Source organism: Canis aureus, chromosome 38 (assembly GCF_053574225.1).
Source record: "Canis aureus isolate CA01 chromosome 38, VMU_Caureus_v.1.0, whole genome shotgun sequence".
In the NCBI taxonomy this organism is placed as follows: Eukaryota; Metazoa; Chordata; class Mammalia; order Carnivora; family Canidae; genus Canis; species Canis aureus.
In genome coordinates, this window is record NC_135648.1 from 19,375,636 (window position 1) to 19,393,790 (window position 18,155).

An 18,155-nucleotide genomic window follows, 5' to 3' on the forward strand; every position below is an offset into this window, starting at 1 on the left:
ATCATCTTTTTCATGGAAAGTAGAAATGAGAAAGGGAAAGCAAATCCCCATCCTCAAAGCCACTTCCTTTCAGAGTCTATCTTTGAACTTTCAGACAAGGTGTTTATGTCTCATTGACTAGAAAGTAGTTGTATAGTCACTCCTAGCTGTAAGGGTGAATGGGAAATATCCTTTGGGCCAAATGCATTGCCACCTCCAAATAATAATGATGGAATTTTATCCTGTGAAACCTTTCTAATCCAAATTACAAAATCAATTTAATCGATCACATTTAAGCATTAACTAATATGTATAAATATATTGCATATTATATATAAAGTATATATATAAACTATATATATAAACCAATATATTTGATTATTTCCAATAATCAAATTGATTATTTACAATTGATAATTTATAAAAAATTGATAAAAACTGTATAGTTATAAAAATTGATCAATTTTTACAATTGATAAATTGTAAAAAATTGATAAAAACTGAATATATTTATGATGAAAATACTTAGCAAAGTACTTATAAAATTAAACTTTCCTAATCTTGTAAGGAATATATAAAAGATGCTATGCAAAATCAGACTTAATGGTGACTATTGAAAAGCATGCTTCCCCTTGAGATGAGGAATAAAACAATTAAGTCCATTATCGTCAATTTAGTTCAAAATTGTATTGGATTATCTGGCCAAAGTAGTTAAACAAGTAAATGCTATAATGTTTGAAAAGAAATGAGAGAAGAAGATATCCATAGATGATTTATTACTTTAAAAGAACTTGAGCAAGACTGGTGGTACAAAATCAACACATAAAAATCACTATTATGTCCTCAAATTATTCGGAAATGAAAAATTATTTTTATTTTTTGAGAGTTCATTTTTAAAATACATTTTAGAAATGTGAAGCATCAAAAGTGTGAAGGATTTAGGACTAAATTTAACAAAATATGTTTATGTTTTTAAGGAGAGAATTCTATTATTGAGAAAAAAAGTCTAAAGTAAATCAGATGATACTGGTTACTTACTGATTAAAATGTTATATAGTGTTGTAAAGATACCTACTTTCCCCAAGCTGATTTAATACTCACCTAATATCAATTTTGTGTATATGAGAGAATGTGTGTGCACAGGTATGTCTACAAATTGACCAGCAACTGTTATATATTTAGTGGAAAGGGTCAAGAATGGCTTTGCTTTGTTAAATGACTCCCTTCAAATCCATCATGTCAGATTTCTATTTTTAGGTAGGTAATATGGAAAACTCTTCACATGTGCACCACGAAGCATGTGCAAGATTGTCTACCGTAGAATTTTTCTTAAGGGCAAAACTTAATAAAATATGTGAAAGGCAATCAATAATAATATATTATGGCATATCCATACAATGCTATACTCTAAGCAGAGGATTAAGTCATCTGCATGGATACATTTTACACACATAGTGTCAAGTGAAAGAAGCAGATCAGAGAGAAATTCAATAATCCTATGAACAGGAAATCTCAAGACATTTGATATGTATAACACGTTGCTTAAATATGCACACGCAGAAGTTAAACCTACAAATAAAAGTAGAGGAGTTATTTAAAGGGACAACAAATGTTTTTGCAATGAGATAAGGAGATTTCTAAAATAAATCGCTAACTGACTTAACTGATTTATGGTTGCATAAGTACTTTATTATTTTCCTTAAGGTACACATGTATATTTCATATACTTCTGGATATATAATACATTACACAAAAACTTAAAAAAAGAGGAATAATACCTTGACTGTTTTTCATTCTTTCAGCTTTCATGGTAATCCATTTTACAATTATTTTAGTTATTGATTATGTCCATAGATTTCATTTATACATGACACTGAATCTTAAACACAGAAAAAGGGCAAAATCATATAAATTTAACTTTACTTTAGATTATATTTTATTTAATTAATGAATTAATTTTTTTTCTGGTTGGTTGGTTTTTGTTTGACATACAAAAAGCTGTATACAATTAAGGTGTACTACTTGTGATGAGCGTGGATATGAGTATATTCCTATGAAACCATCACCTGTGTCATAAACCTATCAAAAGTTTCCTCCTGCTTTCTTTATTATTATTTGTGTGTGTCTGTGTGTGTGTGTGTGTGTGTGTGTGTGTGTGTGATATGAACACTTACCATAAGATCTACCTTCTTGGGTACCTGGGTGGCAGGTGGCTCAGTGGTTGAGCGTCTGCCTTTGGCTCAGGGCATGATCCTGGGGTCCTAGGATTAGGTCCACAACGGGCTCCCTACTGGGAGCCTGCCTCTCTCTCTGCCTATGTCTCTGCCTCTCTCTGTGTGTCTCTCATGAATAGGTAAATAAGATCTTTAAAAAAAAAAACAAAACCCTACGCTCTTAAGAAATCTTCAAATATACAGCACAGTTTAACTATAGGCACTGTGCTATGCAGTAGAGCTCTAGGATTTATTCCCCTTGTATAACCAAAACCTCATACCTGTTGACTAATGACTCCTCATGTGCCCTATTTTAAACTTTAAGAGCACTTTGTCAAGGTCTGTGAAAGGTCTGAGATCTTACCATACTTGCAACCTTATAAGTCTGTTTCATGCTGACATAAGTCTGCTGTGTTCTAAACGAAGACTTTATTACAGCAGAGCAAACAGGCTAAGCTTCATGTTTGTATGCATCTCTCTCCACTCAACAGCCCATGAGGGAGGGGCGTACAGGTGACTGATGTGTACATAGTGGGTTTACATCATTGCAGAGGAACTCTGAGTCAGAAATCCTCCATCACTTACGGGGACTTCTGGCAAACTGCCCAACCTTTGTCCTAGTGTCTTTACTATTCTGGACAGTAAAAATATTTGTTCTATGCTTTAGAGTGAAACACCGTCTCTGTCTTCCAAGGTTGTTTGCTATACAAACACTCTTGACATAATCACCCAAAACAAAAGACAAGATGCGCAGAAACTGAGAGACCTATGAAAAATTGTTTCTCAAGACACACTAATTGCTGAATACTTATCTTGGAATGTTACAAAAGGCATTTGAAGATGTTTATTTAAATAATGGAAATTTCAAAGTCTAAAGTGGTATTTACAGTAATCCTAATTATATTTAAATTAAGTATAACAAAAAAAAAACAATAAATTAAGTATAACATTTCCCATAACAGAATTTTAAAATAAAGTTCCATTATAATTTTCACTAAAAACAAAGTCTATGTATAATTTTTGTCTATCTTAACCAAATAAATTGACCATTTGAATTTATCTCTAGAATCAAATGATCTATTAGATTAGAGATGGCTAGTATGTAAACTCACATTATATATCTAACATATTGGTGTTTGAGTTCCCTGAAATGCTGGGTTGAGAAGAATTTTGAGATTCCAGTTATATTCATAATGAAAAAAAAAATCACTGATTAAAAGTGTTTACCATAAAAAAACAAAAAGAAGGGAAATAAGGAAGTTCTGTTTTATACTATCTTAAAGACAAAGCAAACAAAAACACCATTTCAGTAAAATGATATGTCAAGATTCACACAGCTATTGTTTTTATGGAACATTTTACTTAATGTAATATACAGACTACACGTATTATTTATAACTCTTTTTCCTTGTTTTTAATTACTACTAATAAGAGTTCTAAAGCTAAGGCAAAGGTTGTACATTGGTGTCCATTGGTGTACAAACCAAAAGCCTTGTGGTGAAAACGAAAACAGGTAGCATTGGAAGTAAGATGTACACAGAAAGGGCCTATCTCTGAAAAAACAGAGTATTTAGTGCTTCAGTTAATGGAAGAAAGAAAAGCACATGGCTCAGCTGGAAGGAACCAAATAGGGAAGATTTGATTCTTATTGATGTAGAACTAAAGGGAGTAATCATAGAGTCTTGCTTAATGGCTCCTTGAATTGCACTGAATTTAGATCTCATCTCCACAAAGCCCTGGGTAATATGTTCTCTTATTTGGCTAATGCATGTTTTCTTACTATACCCACCCATATCCCACCCAGTTCCTGAAGCAGCTATGAAAGAGTATATGTTTAGCAATAGCACAAATTTAAAATAAACTCTGTGCTTTTAGTACGGTCACTTGGGAAATACAATGCATCCAAAAACAGAGAATTTGAACTTGGATATGACATTACGGTAAGGTGGAAAAATAATATTTCTATACTTAACATGAGGTAGAAGATGAATTTCTTACAGCAGGTGTTAACAAAACTACTAAAAATATATATACATATATTTTTTTTCTTATTACTCAGGAGTGTGTTCACTGAGATAAAAAGTGCCACACTACAGCTGCTCCCCTGAGAAATCAGGGTGAAATAATTCAAGATTGACCTCAGAGTGCTCCACCTAGGAGCTCTTACCAACTAGAATATGCATCATGGTAGATCTCAGTACCCATCAGGCTGAACTTTTGGCAAGCATATTTTTGACTTGGTGCCTCAGATGCAAGGGGGAAAAAAGTAGCATATCAGTAGAGTGACCCATAATGTTTATAAGATTCAATCGTCTTGTCACATACTCCACTGTGCACAAGTGTTTGGTTTTAAAGTGCCAGGCAGAATTACCATATTAAGTGGCTACAATGCCGTCTGGCAGCACTTCTGAATTTTTGACCTTTACCAACAGATATGGCACTGCCAGTGTTCTATTGGTACACTGATTTTTTACGTAGTTCATTTTGGAATTGATTAAATGTAACTTTTCTTCTCTAGCCTGAAGAATGCTAAACAATAATATCTATATTGGGCTGGGATAAAGCTAGAGAGAAATAGAAAGCAAAGTTGTAAATTCTGAGGCTAATCAAAGAAAAATAATTGGTCGTAAGATACACATCTGGATGAATGATTTTGAAATGGCATTGGATTACTCTCTGGATAGAGATTAAAGACTGATCCTGTTGTATTTGTGATTGCTAGGTAATTAGTAGAAATACTAGAAAACACATGTTTTAGATGAAGAATGTGTGTTTATGTGTTTCCAACCAACAAGGTGTATAATGTATAATATTAAGAAAAACTGCCACAACTATGGTTTATTGCAGAGATAATTTGTAACATATTGTTTCTATTATTTGACTATGACTAAGTAAATTTTTTGGTTTGAGGTTTTTGCATAAGTGTGTCTTTGTGTATCTTGTGACTCTGCTCCCAAAGGACAGGAAGGATAGGGCTAAATATAGGGTCCTTATGCAAAGTAAGAATCCATTTGTTGGCCAGCAAATTAGGACGTGACCTAGAGTGAAAACACACAAACCAAAAATTTTGAGAAACAAGGACTCACATTACCTGTAAACAAAGATAGGGTCAATTATCTATGTGAATCAGGGTTCTCCTTTTTGGAATGTTAACAGAAAATACAATGAAACCCTTAAGCTTGTAACAAGAACAGGAATAAAAAAGCAGGAAAAACACAAATTTATGGGAAGTTCTTTATCTGGGCTAAAAATGAAGCACCTGGCTGTATTATTAGAATCAACGAATCACCTAGAGAGCTTTGAAAAACTACCAATGCCAGGACCCCTGTCCAGATCCCTTTGGTCTTTTAAGGGACCAAGACATGAGTTTTGTTTTTGTTTTTGTTTTTGAGATTTTCCAGGTGTGATGTGCAGCCCATATGGAGAACAGAGGCAGTAAACTCAAATTCCTACAACAAAAATCCCTGGATCAGTAGACTCACATTTAGTTTCAGCTCAGAAGGCCTGCTGTATTAGGGTGAGTCTCAGCTGTCTGTAACTGCAAAATCCTGAAATCTAAACATCCAAAACCAGTGAAGTGTCTCAGTCCTTATCAGGGACTTGCTCTCCCTGTTGAGAGCCTTTTGCGACTGGAGAAGAGAACAGAGAGATACTGAGGAAGCAGCCAACAATCACAAGAGACCAAGAAGTGCTATTTTCTGCTCTCTGATTCCAGGGGAGCCCCCTCCCAAATGCATTTAAGAAACCTTGTGTCAAAGTGAAACACTTATTTATTGCAGAACTTTTCAGTCTTTAATATACAGAAAACTGAGTTTCCAAGAGAAATAGATTTGAGTTTTCCAAATTTACTTGAAAAGTCTTTAAAAATAAAATCTAGTATTTTCTCCCTCCTTCCCTCTCTCTCTCTTCTTCTTCTTCTTCTTCTTCTTCTTCTTCTTCTTCTTCTTCTTCTTTCTTCTTCTATTTCTCTCTCTCTCTCTCTCTCTCTCTCACACACACACACACACACATACACAGACACACAGTCCAAATTAAAAAAAATAACTTTGGGAAACACCACAATACACATTTTAATCATAGTTATAAATACAGGTTTCCCCCACCATCCTAAAGTAGAGCATTTCTATGAAATCTTTTGTAAGTCTAAATGATGTAAGACGCATAAACAATTACCATTAATTTAATATGGAAAAATTTTGAGCATTCCCAGACCCCCAATATAACTTCTTTGGCTTTTAGGACACACTTTGTTAAAGGAGGCACAGAATAAATCTAGATAAAGCACAGATGTTCACAGACTTCAAAGCTCTGGCTGCTTGATGCAGAGAGGCTGAGTGTGGTTCCTTGGAAGAAGCTTGCAGGGACCATTGTCACTGCTCATGGTATGTTCTGCTTCCACAAGGCTAGCTGCAAAACAAATGTTGAATGCTATTTTTGCTTTTTGCCTTTTTTCATAAAATCAAAAATAATATTTGTATTTCTTTTGGTTTTAGTGCAAATAGGTACCAACTGTAGGTCTTAAAAGTGAAATGGCATAATGCAAACTTTCAAGGAAAAATGAAGAATAACTGTATATAGTAAATATCCCTTTTTCTTTTATTTCTGCCTACTAATAATTTCTTAAAAGATTTTATTTATTTATTTGACAGAGAGAGGGAGAGCACAAGTGAGAGAAGGGGCATATGAAGAGAATATCCAACCTGACTCCCGCTGAATGTGGAGCCCAACTTGGGGCTTGATCTCAAGACACATGAGATCAGGACCCAAGAGAGGAGGACCTGAGCCAAAACTAAGAGTCAGACACTTAACTGACCGAGCCACCAAGGCACCCCTATCTACTAATAATTTTAAGTAAAAGAGAGATTCTTGCCTTAGATATTTCAGTATATCAAAAACAAACTTTTAAAATGTATAATTGCATTAGTTATTTTATATTTAGTTACAATTCTATAGAAATCTATTATTCCTGCTCCATTTTCAGATAACCCCAGGGAAAATGTTGTAGTTAGTCATGCATCATACCATGCTTCATTCATCCCTAATACTGCTATTTGAACAGAGGTTCTTGGTTAATAAATTACATGGGAGAGATTATGATATCCTGTTATAAGGAATTAACTTTCATGCTATGCCTCAAAGGATAGGTAACTCTTCCCATGGAGAGGAATTTAAAATATATCTTCCTTTATAAGAATCAGGTTCCTGGTGCTTATTCCAGTACAAATATTCTCTAATATTATGACAAAAGTGCAATATGTTTAGGGAGTCTAAAGACTTAGAAGTTTGTGGTCAAGTAAAGTCAGAAACTAACATTTTATTTAAATAATACTTATTGATCACTGACAGACTTAGGTAGTAGTACTTACATGTATCACAAACTACTAAAGGAAACAAAGCCTTCATTGAACCGAAGACTCAGTACAAAAAAGACGCATGTTAAGCAAAAGTAAATTGTAGTAAGTCTTCTTACCACACCAAAGAAGAAAAAATAAGTAACTAACATGAAGTGATGGATGTGTTAACTAACTTGGTTGTGGTGATCATATCAAAATGTCTATGTATGCTAACCCATCATTCTGTATAGCTTAAATAGATACAATTTTGCTTGTCAACTATACTTTAATAGTGCTGGGGAAAAAAGATAAGAAAAAGAAAAAAATGGAGAAGAGTTAATTTGACAAATTTGTTCATTAATATAATTGTAAAATCCTATAGAAATATTAATAATGCAATAGCTACAGTCAGACTGGCTTCACTGAGCTTTCTTCCAGGGGCTCCTAGACTGTAGCTAAGAGGGGCTGGACCCACATCACTGGCCATTTTAGGTTCAAAGTCTGCAGGCCTACCTATCACCCAAGGTAGAAGTGGGCATGACTCTTCCTGGATCCCAGGACCACAGAGGGTGAATTGGCCATCTGGTCACAGACCTGCCTTGGCAATTTTGGACTCCAAAGGGGTGTCACAATTTCCTACCTGGATCTCTAAGCACCTACAAGGCACTTTGTCTTTGGATGGCTGCCAAATCATTGTTGCTGAGGGAGATATGAGTAGGGGAGCTCTTATTCTTCTACCTTGCTGACATCACTCCTCGTCTTTTACTGTCTGTGCCAGCTTTTGTTATCAATCTAATGCTGAGAGGTAATTAGTTAGAAGATTCTCTGTGGGCCACATATCTTGTAAGTGAGGCTCTGATTGCCTTGTATTCCAGAAAATCTTTACAAGTTCTTCATATAGTGAAAGCTTTGGGAACAAGAAATACTATCTGCCTTTGGTAGGTTACTTTCTAGTATAAAGGGATAATATCTGTCCCTAAAGCAAAGATAGGTAGACTTCCAGAAGACTTGAGGTCCCTAAACCAGCTGTTCCTGTCCTATAATATAACTCACTGTGTGTACTGGAGTCAACTGGCTCTCTTTACATTACACTGTAATTAATAATGGTTTATGAGTCTAAAATATGGATAAAATAAAAATACATACAACAATGAGAGAAAATTCACACAAGATATAAATGGAGTTATAGTGTTCTACATTCCTTACATTTTCAGGATGTTTTAAAATTATTAATTTTTTTACATAAAAGTTTATGTGACCTTCTTACATAATAACTGTGAATTTTATAACTCATATAACCACAAAAAGAATATCAAGTTAGTATACAATGAACAAGCTAATAGAAAGGAAAATGGAAGAGTGAAATATATCATTAGTTCAAAAATGTTGAAAGAAACACAGAATAAATGTCAGAATTATTAAACATGTAGTAAAATGATAGACTTAGCTAAAACATAATTATATTAAATATATATGTACAAATATATACATTTAAAAATCTGTTTTTACCTAGGTCAGGATAGATAAACATTTTCTGTAAAGAACCAGTTAGGGAATGTTTTGAAATTGGTTGGCCTTGTGGTTTCTATCACAACTGCTCAGCTTGGCAGTTGAAGCATGAAAGTAGCCAAATGTAACTCAATGAACAAGGTGGTACTTTACAAAATAAATGGGGGGTGAGATTTAGCCAGTTGGAAGCAGTCTGCTGACCCATGGTCTACAGCTTAATAGAATATTTAGTAAAATAGACCCAATTGCTAATAAGAAGTAACATAATTTTTTTAAAGGTTTTATTTATTTATTTATTTATTTATTTATTTATTTATTTATTTATGAAAGAGAGGGAGCATGGATGGGGGGAGGAACAGAGGGAAAAGCAGACTCCCCACTGAGCAAGGAGCCTGATGTGGGGCTCCATCCCAGGACCCCAAGATCATGACCTGAGTGGAAGACACTTAACCAACTAAGCCACCCAAGCATGCCAGAAATACCTTAAAAAGCTTGAAAGTAGTAGTATAAAAAAGGCAAGTATTAGGTGCACAAATATTATTTAGCTATGCTAATAACAAGTAAAACACACAGACAAAATGTATTACTAGAAACAAAGAAAGCATACCCCAAAATTAATGTCAAATAATAGAAAAAATAAAATGCTAAGTCTCTATAAACCTAAACATATAATTTGAAAGTATTGTAAAACAACAGGACAGAAAAAGGGGAAAGAGACAAATTGAGAAAGTGGAAGATTGATCATTATTCTCTCAGTAACTGATAGAAAAAATAAAGAAATCAAAATCTATTAAAAATATGAAGGAATTGTAATACATTAAAATAAAAATCATATTAATTTACCTTCACAGAACATTGTATACAACTATTATCAGGAATATTGTCTACATATTTTAAATTCATTAAGATGCCATTACTGCTTATAAGTATCAATTTATAATTTGATTTTTTTCACATATTTACTTTTCCATTGCTTTTCTTTTGTTTGTTTTTTTCCTGAGTATTTATTTGTGCTTCCTTTGCCTCAAGAATGCCCTTTGTTACATTCTTCAGCACGGTTCCTTTGGCAACAATCTTTCTATTTGGTTTATCAGAAATTTTCTTCATTGTTTACCTTCATTTATTCTGAGTCAGTAGTTGTTTTGTTTTGGTACTTTAAAGATGTAATTCCATTTGTTTTATGGATCTTAATTTTTCTCTTGAGAAGTCAGATGTAAATCTTACCTTTCTTGCCTCTGAAGAAATATGTCATCCTTTCACTATCTGACTGCTCTTTATCTTTGGTTTTCAGTTATTTATGATTTGTCTATATGTGGTTCCTTTGTATTCATCATGAATTTGTTTCATTGATCTTCTTAGAACTAGGGCTTTATGTATTTTTGCAAATATTGTTTCTGTTACTTTTGGAATCAATCATAATATATTACATTTTTCACCATGTTCCATAAATATTTTGTTATTTTTCTTTCATTTTCTAATCATCTTTCTATGTATGTTTAAATCTTTATAAATTATTTTCTATTGTACTAATTCCCAGTTGACTTACTCCTTCTTCAACTATATCTCATCTACTACTAAAATATCTACTGAGTTCTTACTCTCAGTTGTTATTTTAGGTTCTTAAATTTCTGTTTGAGAGCACCATATGTATTCCAATTATTTCATTATGTTCTAAGTTGTTATTGATTTACTGAATTAATTAATCACAAATATTGGGTCTGCTTGAAAGTAAATTTGAGCTTTTGTAAAGCTGTTTTTTAATATAGTTTCCTTTTATGCTTGTGTTATCACCTTTGATTATTTAAACTGAAAACTCAAGTTATCTATCAGTGACCCTCCTTTTTGCTGGTCTTTGAACTACCCATTCCTTGTGAATGGCTAACGATCTGTTTAGCAACTCAAGGGAGAGTAAACCTAAGTACTTTGCTTCCCCTTCTCTTCACATTCTGGGCACCTTCACAATTCTTGCTATCTTGGTGAAATTTTGACACTTTCATGTAGATTTTAGTTTCCAATTGTGTCTATTTTTCCAGGTGTTCTCACTGGGATTATATTCACATTAAGCTAATCCATGATCACTAAAAGAACTACGCCTTGCCCACATTTTTGGTGGTGAACTTTACTGAGATGGGAAAAACTAGAAAAGAAAATAGCTTGGTATTTATAACCAATTCTACCTTATAAAACTATAGATTTGGGGATGCCTGGGTGGCTCAGTGGTTTAGTGCCTGCCTCCAGCCCAGGACATGATCCTGGAGTCCCGGATCCAGTCCCATGTCAGGGTCCCTGCATGGAGCCTACTTCTCCCTATGCCTGTGTCTCTGCCTCTCTCTCTCTCTCTCCCCCCCCCCCTTTCTGTGTGTCTCATGAATAAATAAATAAAATCCTTTAATATATATTAAATATTAGTACCTCAAATATATATATATATATATATGTGTATATATATATATATATTTGAGTTACTAATGGGATACACTAACATTTTCAGATGGCAGCTGGATATCATTTGGATGGTTTATCATTTGGACAAGCTTATCATTTAGATGGTTTTAATTATCAATTCAAGTTGATTAAATTCAATGAGATGCATAGTTATAGGAATAGAGCTTTAGAAGCCAAAAATAAAAGAGGGTTTAGATATAAGTTCTGTGGAATTGCAAAATTCAGATTATAATGGAGAAGAACGATACCATCAAGGAAAATCATAAGAAGCAAGCAAAGAGGATGGAAGGAAGTCAAGATAATATGTTGATCTGAAAACTAACAAAAGAGAAACATTTCAAGGATAGAATAGTCAATAGTGATAAATAAATTATGCATTTAATTAAGATAAATCCAAAACTGTATCAATTGGAAATGGATTTTGTAATAAAGTTTTTCTATCAGAATCATGGGGTAAATAAAACCCAGAGGGGAGTGGGATAAAAATGAATGGAATACTATAATTTTAGCAATTTTATTAACTAAAAAGGTGTATAAACCTCCTACTCTAAAACACCACGTAATATTGTGCACAATATAAGAACATTATTTTACATGCAAAAAGGAGTACAGAGCCATAAGAAAAGATCCCTAGAGGCTAAAAACAAAAAAGAGCTAGAAATAAGGCTATGAATTGAAACAAAAATTTCTGCTTTGCATCTCTGCAATAAATGACCTGCTTGTGAAACACTTCATAATAATATTACAAAATGTAATACATATTATATAATTCTTGAAAATAAATAATAAAATCACAAAAATTTGTTAGAGCTAAAACAGAAATTAAACTATTTAAAAATGCATATATTTAAACAGAAACACTTAGAAATAATAGGGTGAATTCAGATATAGGAAATAAGAAAAAGATTAACAGAACAAATCCAAAGGGATTAGGAACAGGAAAATTAAAAAAGTTCAAAAACAAATGAATACATGAAAAATAAATCGAGATATTTGACTTTGCTAAAAGTTGGTTATTTCAAAAGATGGATACAAAATTCTCCCTGAAATTTTACCAAAACACACACACACACACACACACACACACACACACAGACGAGAAAAACAGTGTGAGAGAGAGAGAGAGAGAAGGAAAAATATTTTAAAACTAACAAAAAAATAGAGAATATGAACTACTTTTGACCAATCCATTTGGCATATCACTGGTTAAATAAATTTGGCAAGTTGAATGACTTTACCAAAAACTGGTGGTTAGTAGATATTGTTAAAAAAAAAAAAGAAAAGAAAAGAAAGCCTGAATAAGCATATAATTATTAGAAAAGTGAATTCAGTAGTAAAATTATGGACACAAATAAAATGAGCACACAAAATAAATACCAACAATAAAATTCAGACTGTAATTTTATTTTATGTATTTATTTTTAAAGATTTTATTTATTTAACAGAGAGAGGGAAACAGAGAGCACAAGCAGGGTAAGCAGCAGGCAGAGGGGCTCCCCACTGCGAGAGCCCAATCCTGGATCCTGGGATCATGACCTAGGCCAAAGGCAGATGCTTAGCCAACTGAGCCACCCAGGTGCCCCCAAAAAATCAGACCATAATTTTATAGCATGTTTTAACAAATATTCTAAGGACATATTATCCTAAAACTATACAAATTCTTTAAGATAATAGACACTAGGGATGCCTGGATGGTTCAGCGGTTAAGCTCTGCTTTCATGATCATGGCATGGTCCTGGAGTTCAGAGATTGAGTCCCAAGCAGGCTCCCTGAAGGAGCCTGCTTCTCCCCCTGCCTATGACTCTGCCGCTCTCTCTCTTTCTCTCTCTCTGTGTCTCTAATGAAAAAATAAATAAAATCTTAAAAAAAAAGATGATGGACACTAATTTTTCTATTATTATATAAACTTGATTGCAAAAAAGCAGTTTTTAGAAGTTAACAAAACCGTAAATTACAGCCATTATTAGTTTTTAGCAGATATATCAATATCAAAATAGAACAAAAGCAACCTAAATCCTGCAAAGTATGAGAAAAGCTCATCTATAATGATCGAATTAGTTTGTTTCAAGGAATAAAGGACTGTTTTGAAACTTAAAAATCTGCTGATGTTATTTACCACATTAACAGAAAAAAAAGAAAGATGACAAATGATCCTTTTCAATAGAAAAAGACTTCAGTAAAATTAAAAAGTCATACAAAATCTAAAATATTTGATCATGCAAGGACATTCCTAATTTTAAAAAGAAGTATTTATTGATCAAAAGTCTATAGAAACTCCAACCATAATGATCAAACTTTAAAGCCTTCCCTTTGAAAATATAATTTAAGGTGCTTAGATCATCATTTCTTTTCAGTATTGTCGTCAAACCCTTCAAGTACAGCAAGACAAAAAGAACATAAAGATTGATAAGGATGAAGCAAGAACCTTTATTTTCAGGTTATTTGTCTTTTCATATGAAACATAAGAGAATATAGACAAATTTTGGGGAAAAGCAGTATTATTGAATATAAGATCCTATAAAATAAATTTCATATGTACTAGCAGCAAATAATGATGAAAACAGAATTACATACATTATTTATAATATCAGTAGAAATAAATTTGATGAGGATTAAACCTATCAAAATATAGCTTTTATAAGCATGCTTATAAAGAATGGAGGGCCTCAGGACAGTCAAAAACTTGGACATATCAAAACTTGAAAAATAATAAATTTAGAATTTCAGATCATGAGGACCATTAAATAAATAGTTGGGGACAACTAAATGTATCCTTAACCATACACCCAACATATTTAAAACTAGTCTAGAATTAAATCTTAAATATAAAAGTAGAATCTTTAATATTTAAAAAAATATGTTCATATTCAAATATAATTTCCCTGAAAAAGACTTTTTCAACAGCACAAGAAGTGAAAGCAGCAATTATTAATACATCTTATTACATTTATGTCAAAAGGATAAAAGGGATGAGAAGGATGTGAAAATGCAAGTTTACATACAAATGTAAAGAAATGAAAATACCATCTTTAAAATATAATAGGCAAATCTGACAGATATCTTCAAAATAAAATCAGATTGTTAAAAAAATAGGTCTCCTTCGCATAATCTGCATAATCAGAAGATAAGTATAGCAAATAGTTGTAAATCTTTAGACTATAAAAAAACTGTGTTCCAAATACTAAATACTAAAATTACTTGCGTACATGTGTTGCGTGCATGTATCAATTTTTAACAAAACTGAAAAAATATTCTTTCACATGCAAGGACCCATGAAGCACCCTATTTGAGTACCTCTCTAAACAAAATCTCAAAAGTAATTTTTAACAATTTTTTAAGAGGAATGAAAAACTTTCGGGATGTCAGAAGTTTTAGTGGAGATCTAAAAGCTGGTGTTACCTGTTATATGTATTTGTCTGATGAATCAAAAAATAATTACTTCTTCATTAAAGTTAAAAAACCAGCACAAGCTATGTTACAGCAAAGTAGATAATGAAAAAAAAAAAATACAAGTGTTCATTCACACATCGCATCCCAAATGGCAGCAAATTAAATACAGTGAATTCAGTAACATTAATATAATCACACCTTTATGTCAAAATATAAATAAAATCAATAATATGATAAAGAAAATAAATGTCATAAAATCATGCCTTCTGAGTAGAATACCCATTAAACTAAAGTTATCCTTTTATTTTTTTTTAAGTTATCCTTTTAAAAATTAAAAGAAATAACATCTACTTTAAAATATCTTACATGTGGTGAAAACTGAGGTAGGCCTTATTTTTTTTGTACAATTTGACTATTCAATTATTTTAAGTGTTATTGTCCAAGCGTTTTAATGCTTTCTTTGTTCTTTGTTCTTTTTTTTTCTCTCTTATTTTCCAGTCCCCACACTCCTCATTGGTGTCTCCTCACTTTCACCCTCCACCTAGGGAACCCATGTGTGTCCTTTCAAACAATGTTAAACATTGTCCTTAGCTCTATCTCAGTCTCTATGTTTATCTCTGGAGCTAACAGTACCTAAATACATATTTAGTCAATTATCTGAAAACATACTTACCTGTTTGTTTCACTTTGAGTCCAGACTGGAGACATAAATCATAGCAGCTATTGTAACACAGAGAATTTAGTATCAGTAGCTGTCAAAAAGATATAAAATCATTAAGTTAATCCAAAAGTGCAATAAAAAGAACATTAACATATCAGAGAGGTAGTAGCTACAGAAAGCAGCATTCCTAAAGCTGGGATGCAGAGGAGAACTTTTTGAAATTAGTAAGGAATAAACTCTTTGAGAGAGGAACACCATGGAGGACAGTGTTGGCTGAGCTTGAAGGAAGGGTCTTTTGAGGCTAGGACCAGGTCTGTGAAGAGATTGCCAGCTGGATGATATTACAGTCCCGAGGTGGGTGAGCCTGATTTCACAAGCTTTAGAAACCTGTGAACCGTGTTCAACTGCTGATACAGAAAGGGACTGCCGATGCCGGGGGAAGAAATGTAGGACGTAGGCAGAAATCAGCAAACAGAAAATATACAGGAGACCAACAGGAAGGGTTCAGTCCTTTGGTGGCCAAACTGAACACAGGACACCTGGCACACTCGAAATGCAGTTTGCAGAGCCCAAGCATTGAAGTCACAAAGCAAACTGCAGAAGTTTAGCTTTGGAGCTGAGAAGCAATAACTTCATACATGGCACTGTCCACCCTTGGGTTACGCAGCGTCTATATGTGCACTTCCATCAAAAGCAAACAGATAAGCACTCTTACCTTGCTTCTGGCTACATCTTTGTTAATAAAAACCCGAGAAAACATATATACAGCTCTAAGATCTGCTCTAAGTTCAGCTGTAATTTTCTTACCTCTCTTTTCCAAAGCCTCCCATGAGTGAAGCTATAATGTAGTCTCTCTCTACTATGGGTGATGATAGTGTACCCAAGTAGGATGCATCTTGAGAATTTCCACATAATAATTTATACAACGTATATGTGAATACATAATGTTTGCTAGAAAACAAGTAAGTTACAGCTCAAAATTATGCAAGAGAGTCACAGATAAACACTAATATTGTGTGTGCATATTTGAAGCAAGGTTGTGGGAAAATATGAAATTGAGTAATAATAGAGTATACAGAGTCCTTCAAATTCTTTTTCTCCCTACAATTTGTTAGCATAGATAGTTTGTGTGAGCAGTGGCAAATGTCTAGTAGAGAAGAATCCTACTTTATGTCTGTTTAGCATGGTAGAAAGCAGGGAACACCTGTAATCCTACAATAATTGGAGCAAGCCCTTATTAAAGAGAGGAAGACTGGATAACTCCTACATCCTGGCCCGGTTCTTATTAAACTACCTAGAGGGGGAGGAGAAGAGACTCCAGGACCATCCAGATTTGCTTGTCCTTACTTAACTATGCTAAATGCATTAAAAACTTAAATAAAAAACAAAAACAAAACAAAACATAAAGGAATAGGAGAAAAGAAAAAAATGATAAATGACTATTTACATGACTTTGAGTGGGAAAGAACATTGTGAGTAAAACACACCTAGAGAAGTAGTCCTGTGAAAAAAGCAGATTCTAAATAAGTAGATAATTTCTTTATTAGATGAAATATTGTTAGGATATATTGAAATCTGTAATAGCACTATGTCTTTGTGGTCCGTTTCTTTAATTTTCCTAATTTTCTATCACTAGCATATATTTCTCTTGTTATCCTGGAAAAATAAAATGGGCATTGTTTTCTGTGTATTTTTAATTGCTATGTTAAAATTATTTGTCAGGTAAGTATTCTCTCTCAAGCCTTAAGAGAAAAAATGATTCTTATGTTGCATACACTAAGCATAATTTTAAACATTAAAAATGATCAGGATATTCCAAAAATGGCAATTGCAAAGGAAGGAAAAGTTAAAAGCAATATAAATTGGCATAGTTAGCCTATTATTTTAGAATCTGCCCAGCACAAATTGGACTGGTATTCACTCCTTGGAAGATTGTCCCTGTTTCTTCCCACTCCAGCCATATGGAGAGAGCCATATGGTTGTAATTGCCTTCAAGTCTTTTCTTAAATGTCGCCTTATCAGGGAAGTCTTCCCTGACCATCTTATACTAAACATAACATCTCTCCTTTGTTCTTCATGCCCTTTACAGCTTTATTTTTTGTGATAACATATGACAACCTGACACATTGCTTTATTTGCCTCTCGTCTTTGTGCTCTGCCTGTTTAGAGTTAGAACAGGGATTGGACTTTATTAGTCTATGTCATCCCAAATGAGAAGAAGACTGCAGTGGATGTGATAGGGCCCAATTAATATTTGTGAACATTTGATGAATGTGAAAATTGCCTATTCACTAATCACATTTCAGTTTTGGAGGAGTAGCATGGATCTTTCAGAGTACTTTCGTCAAGGCTTTACTCACTAAGAGTAAGGAAGGGCTGTCTAGTCTTGTGATGGTTAACAGGGTGAGATGCTAAGTGACTTACAGCCATTGCTATGTTCTCAATATTATGGTAAAGGATGGTCAAAAATAATGAGAAAAAAACCAGAAAAACAAAGATGATCAATTAAAGTCCCAGTGAGACTTGATTCTCTCATTCCTATAATACTTAAATCTGTACTGCACATGCCACTGCCACGGTCTATTTATATGAACAATATATTTTCCTTGTGCGTACACTTACATT

General features: G+C 33.3%; 1 long non-coding RNA gene across 1 annotated transcript; it reads right to left on the reverse strand.

Moving 5' to 3' along the window:
- Nucleotides 1–6,237: 6,237 nt before the first annotated feature.
- On the reverse strand, nucleotides 6,238–16,327 carry LOC144307210 (uncharacterized). Its single transcript, XR_013374144.1, has 3 exons — nucleotides 16,246–16,327; nucleotides 15,543–15,621; nucleotides 6,238–6,599 (listed from the first exon to the last, which is right to left on the reverse strand). It is a non-coding gene; the product is annotated as an uncharacterized LOC144307210 (long non-coding RNA).
- Nucleotides 16,328–18,155: the final 1,828 nt, after the last annotated feature.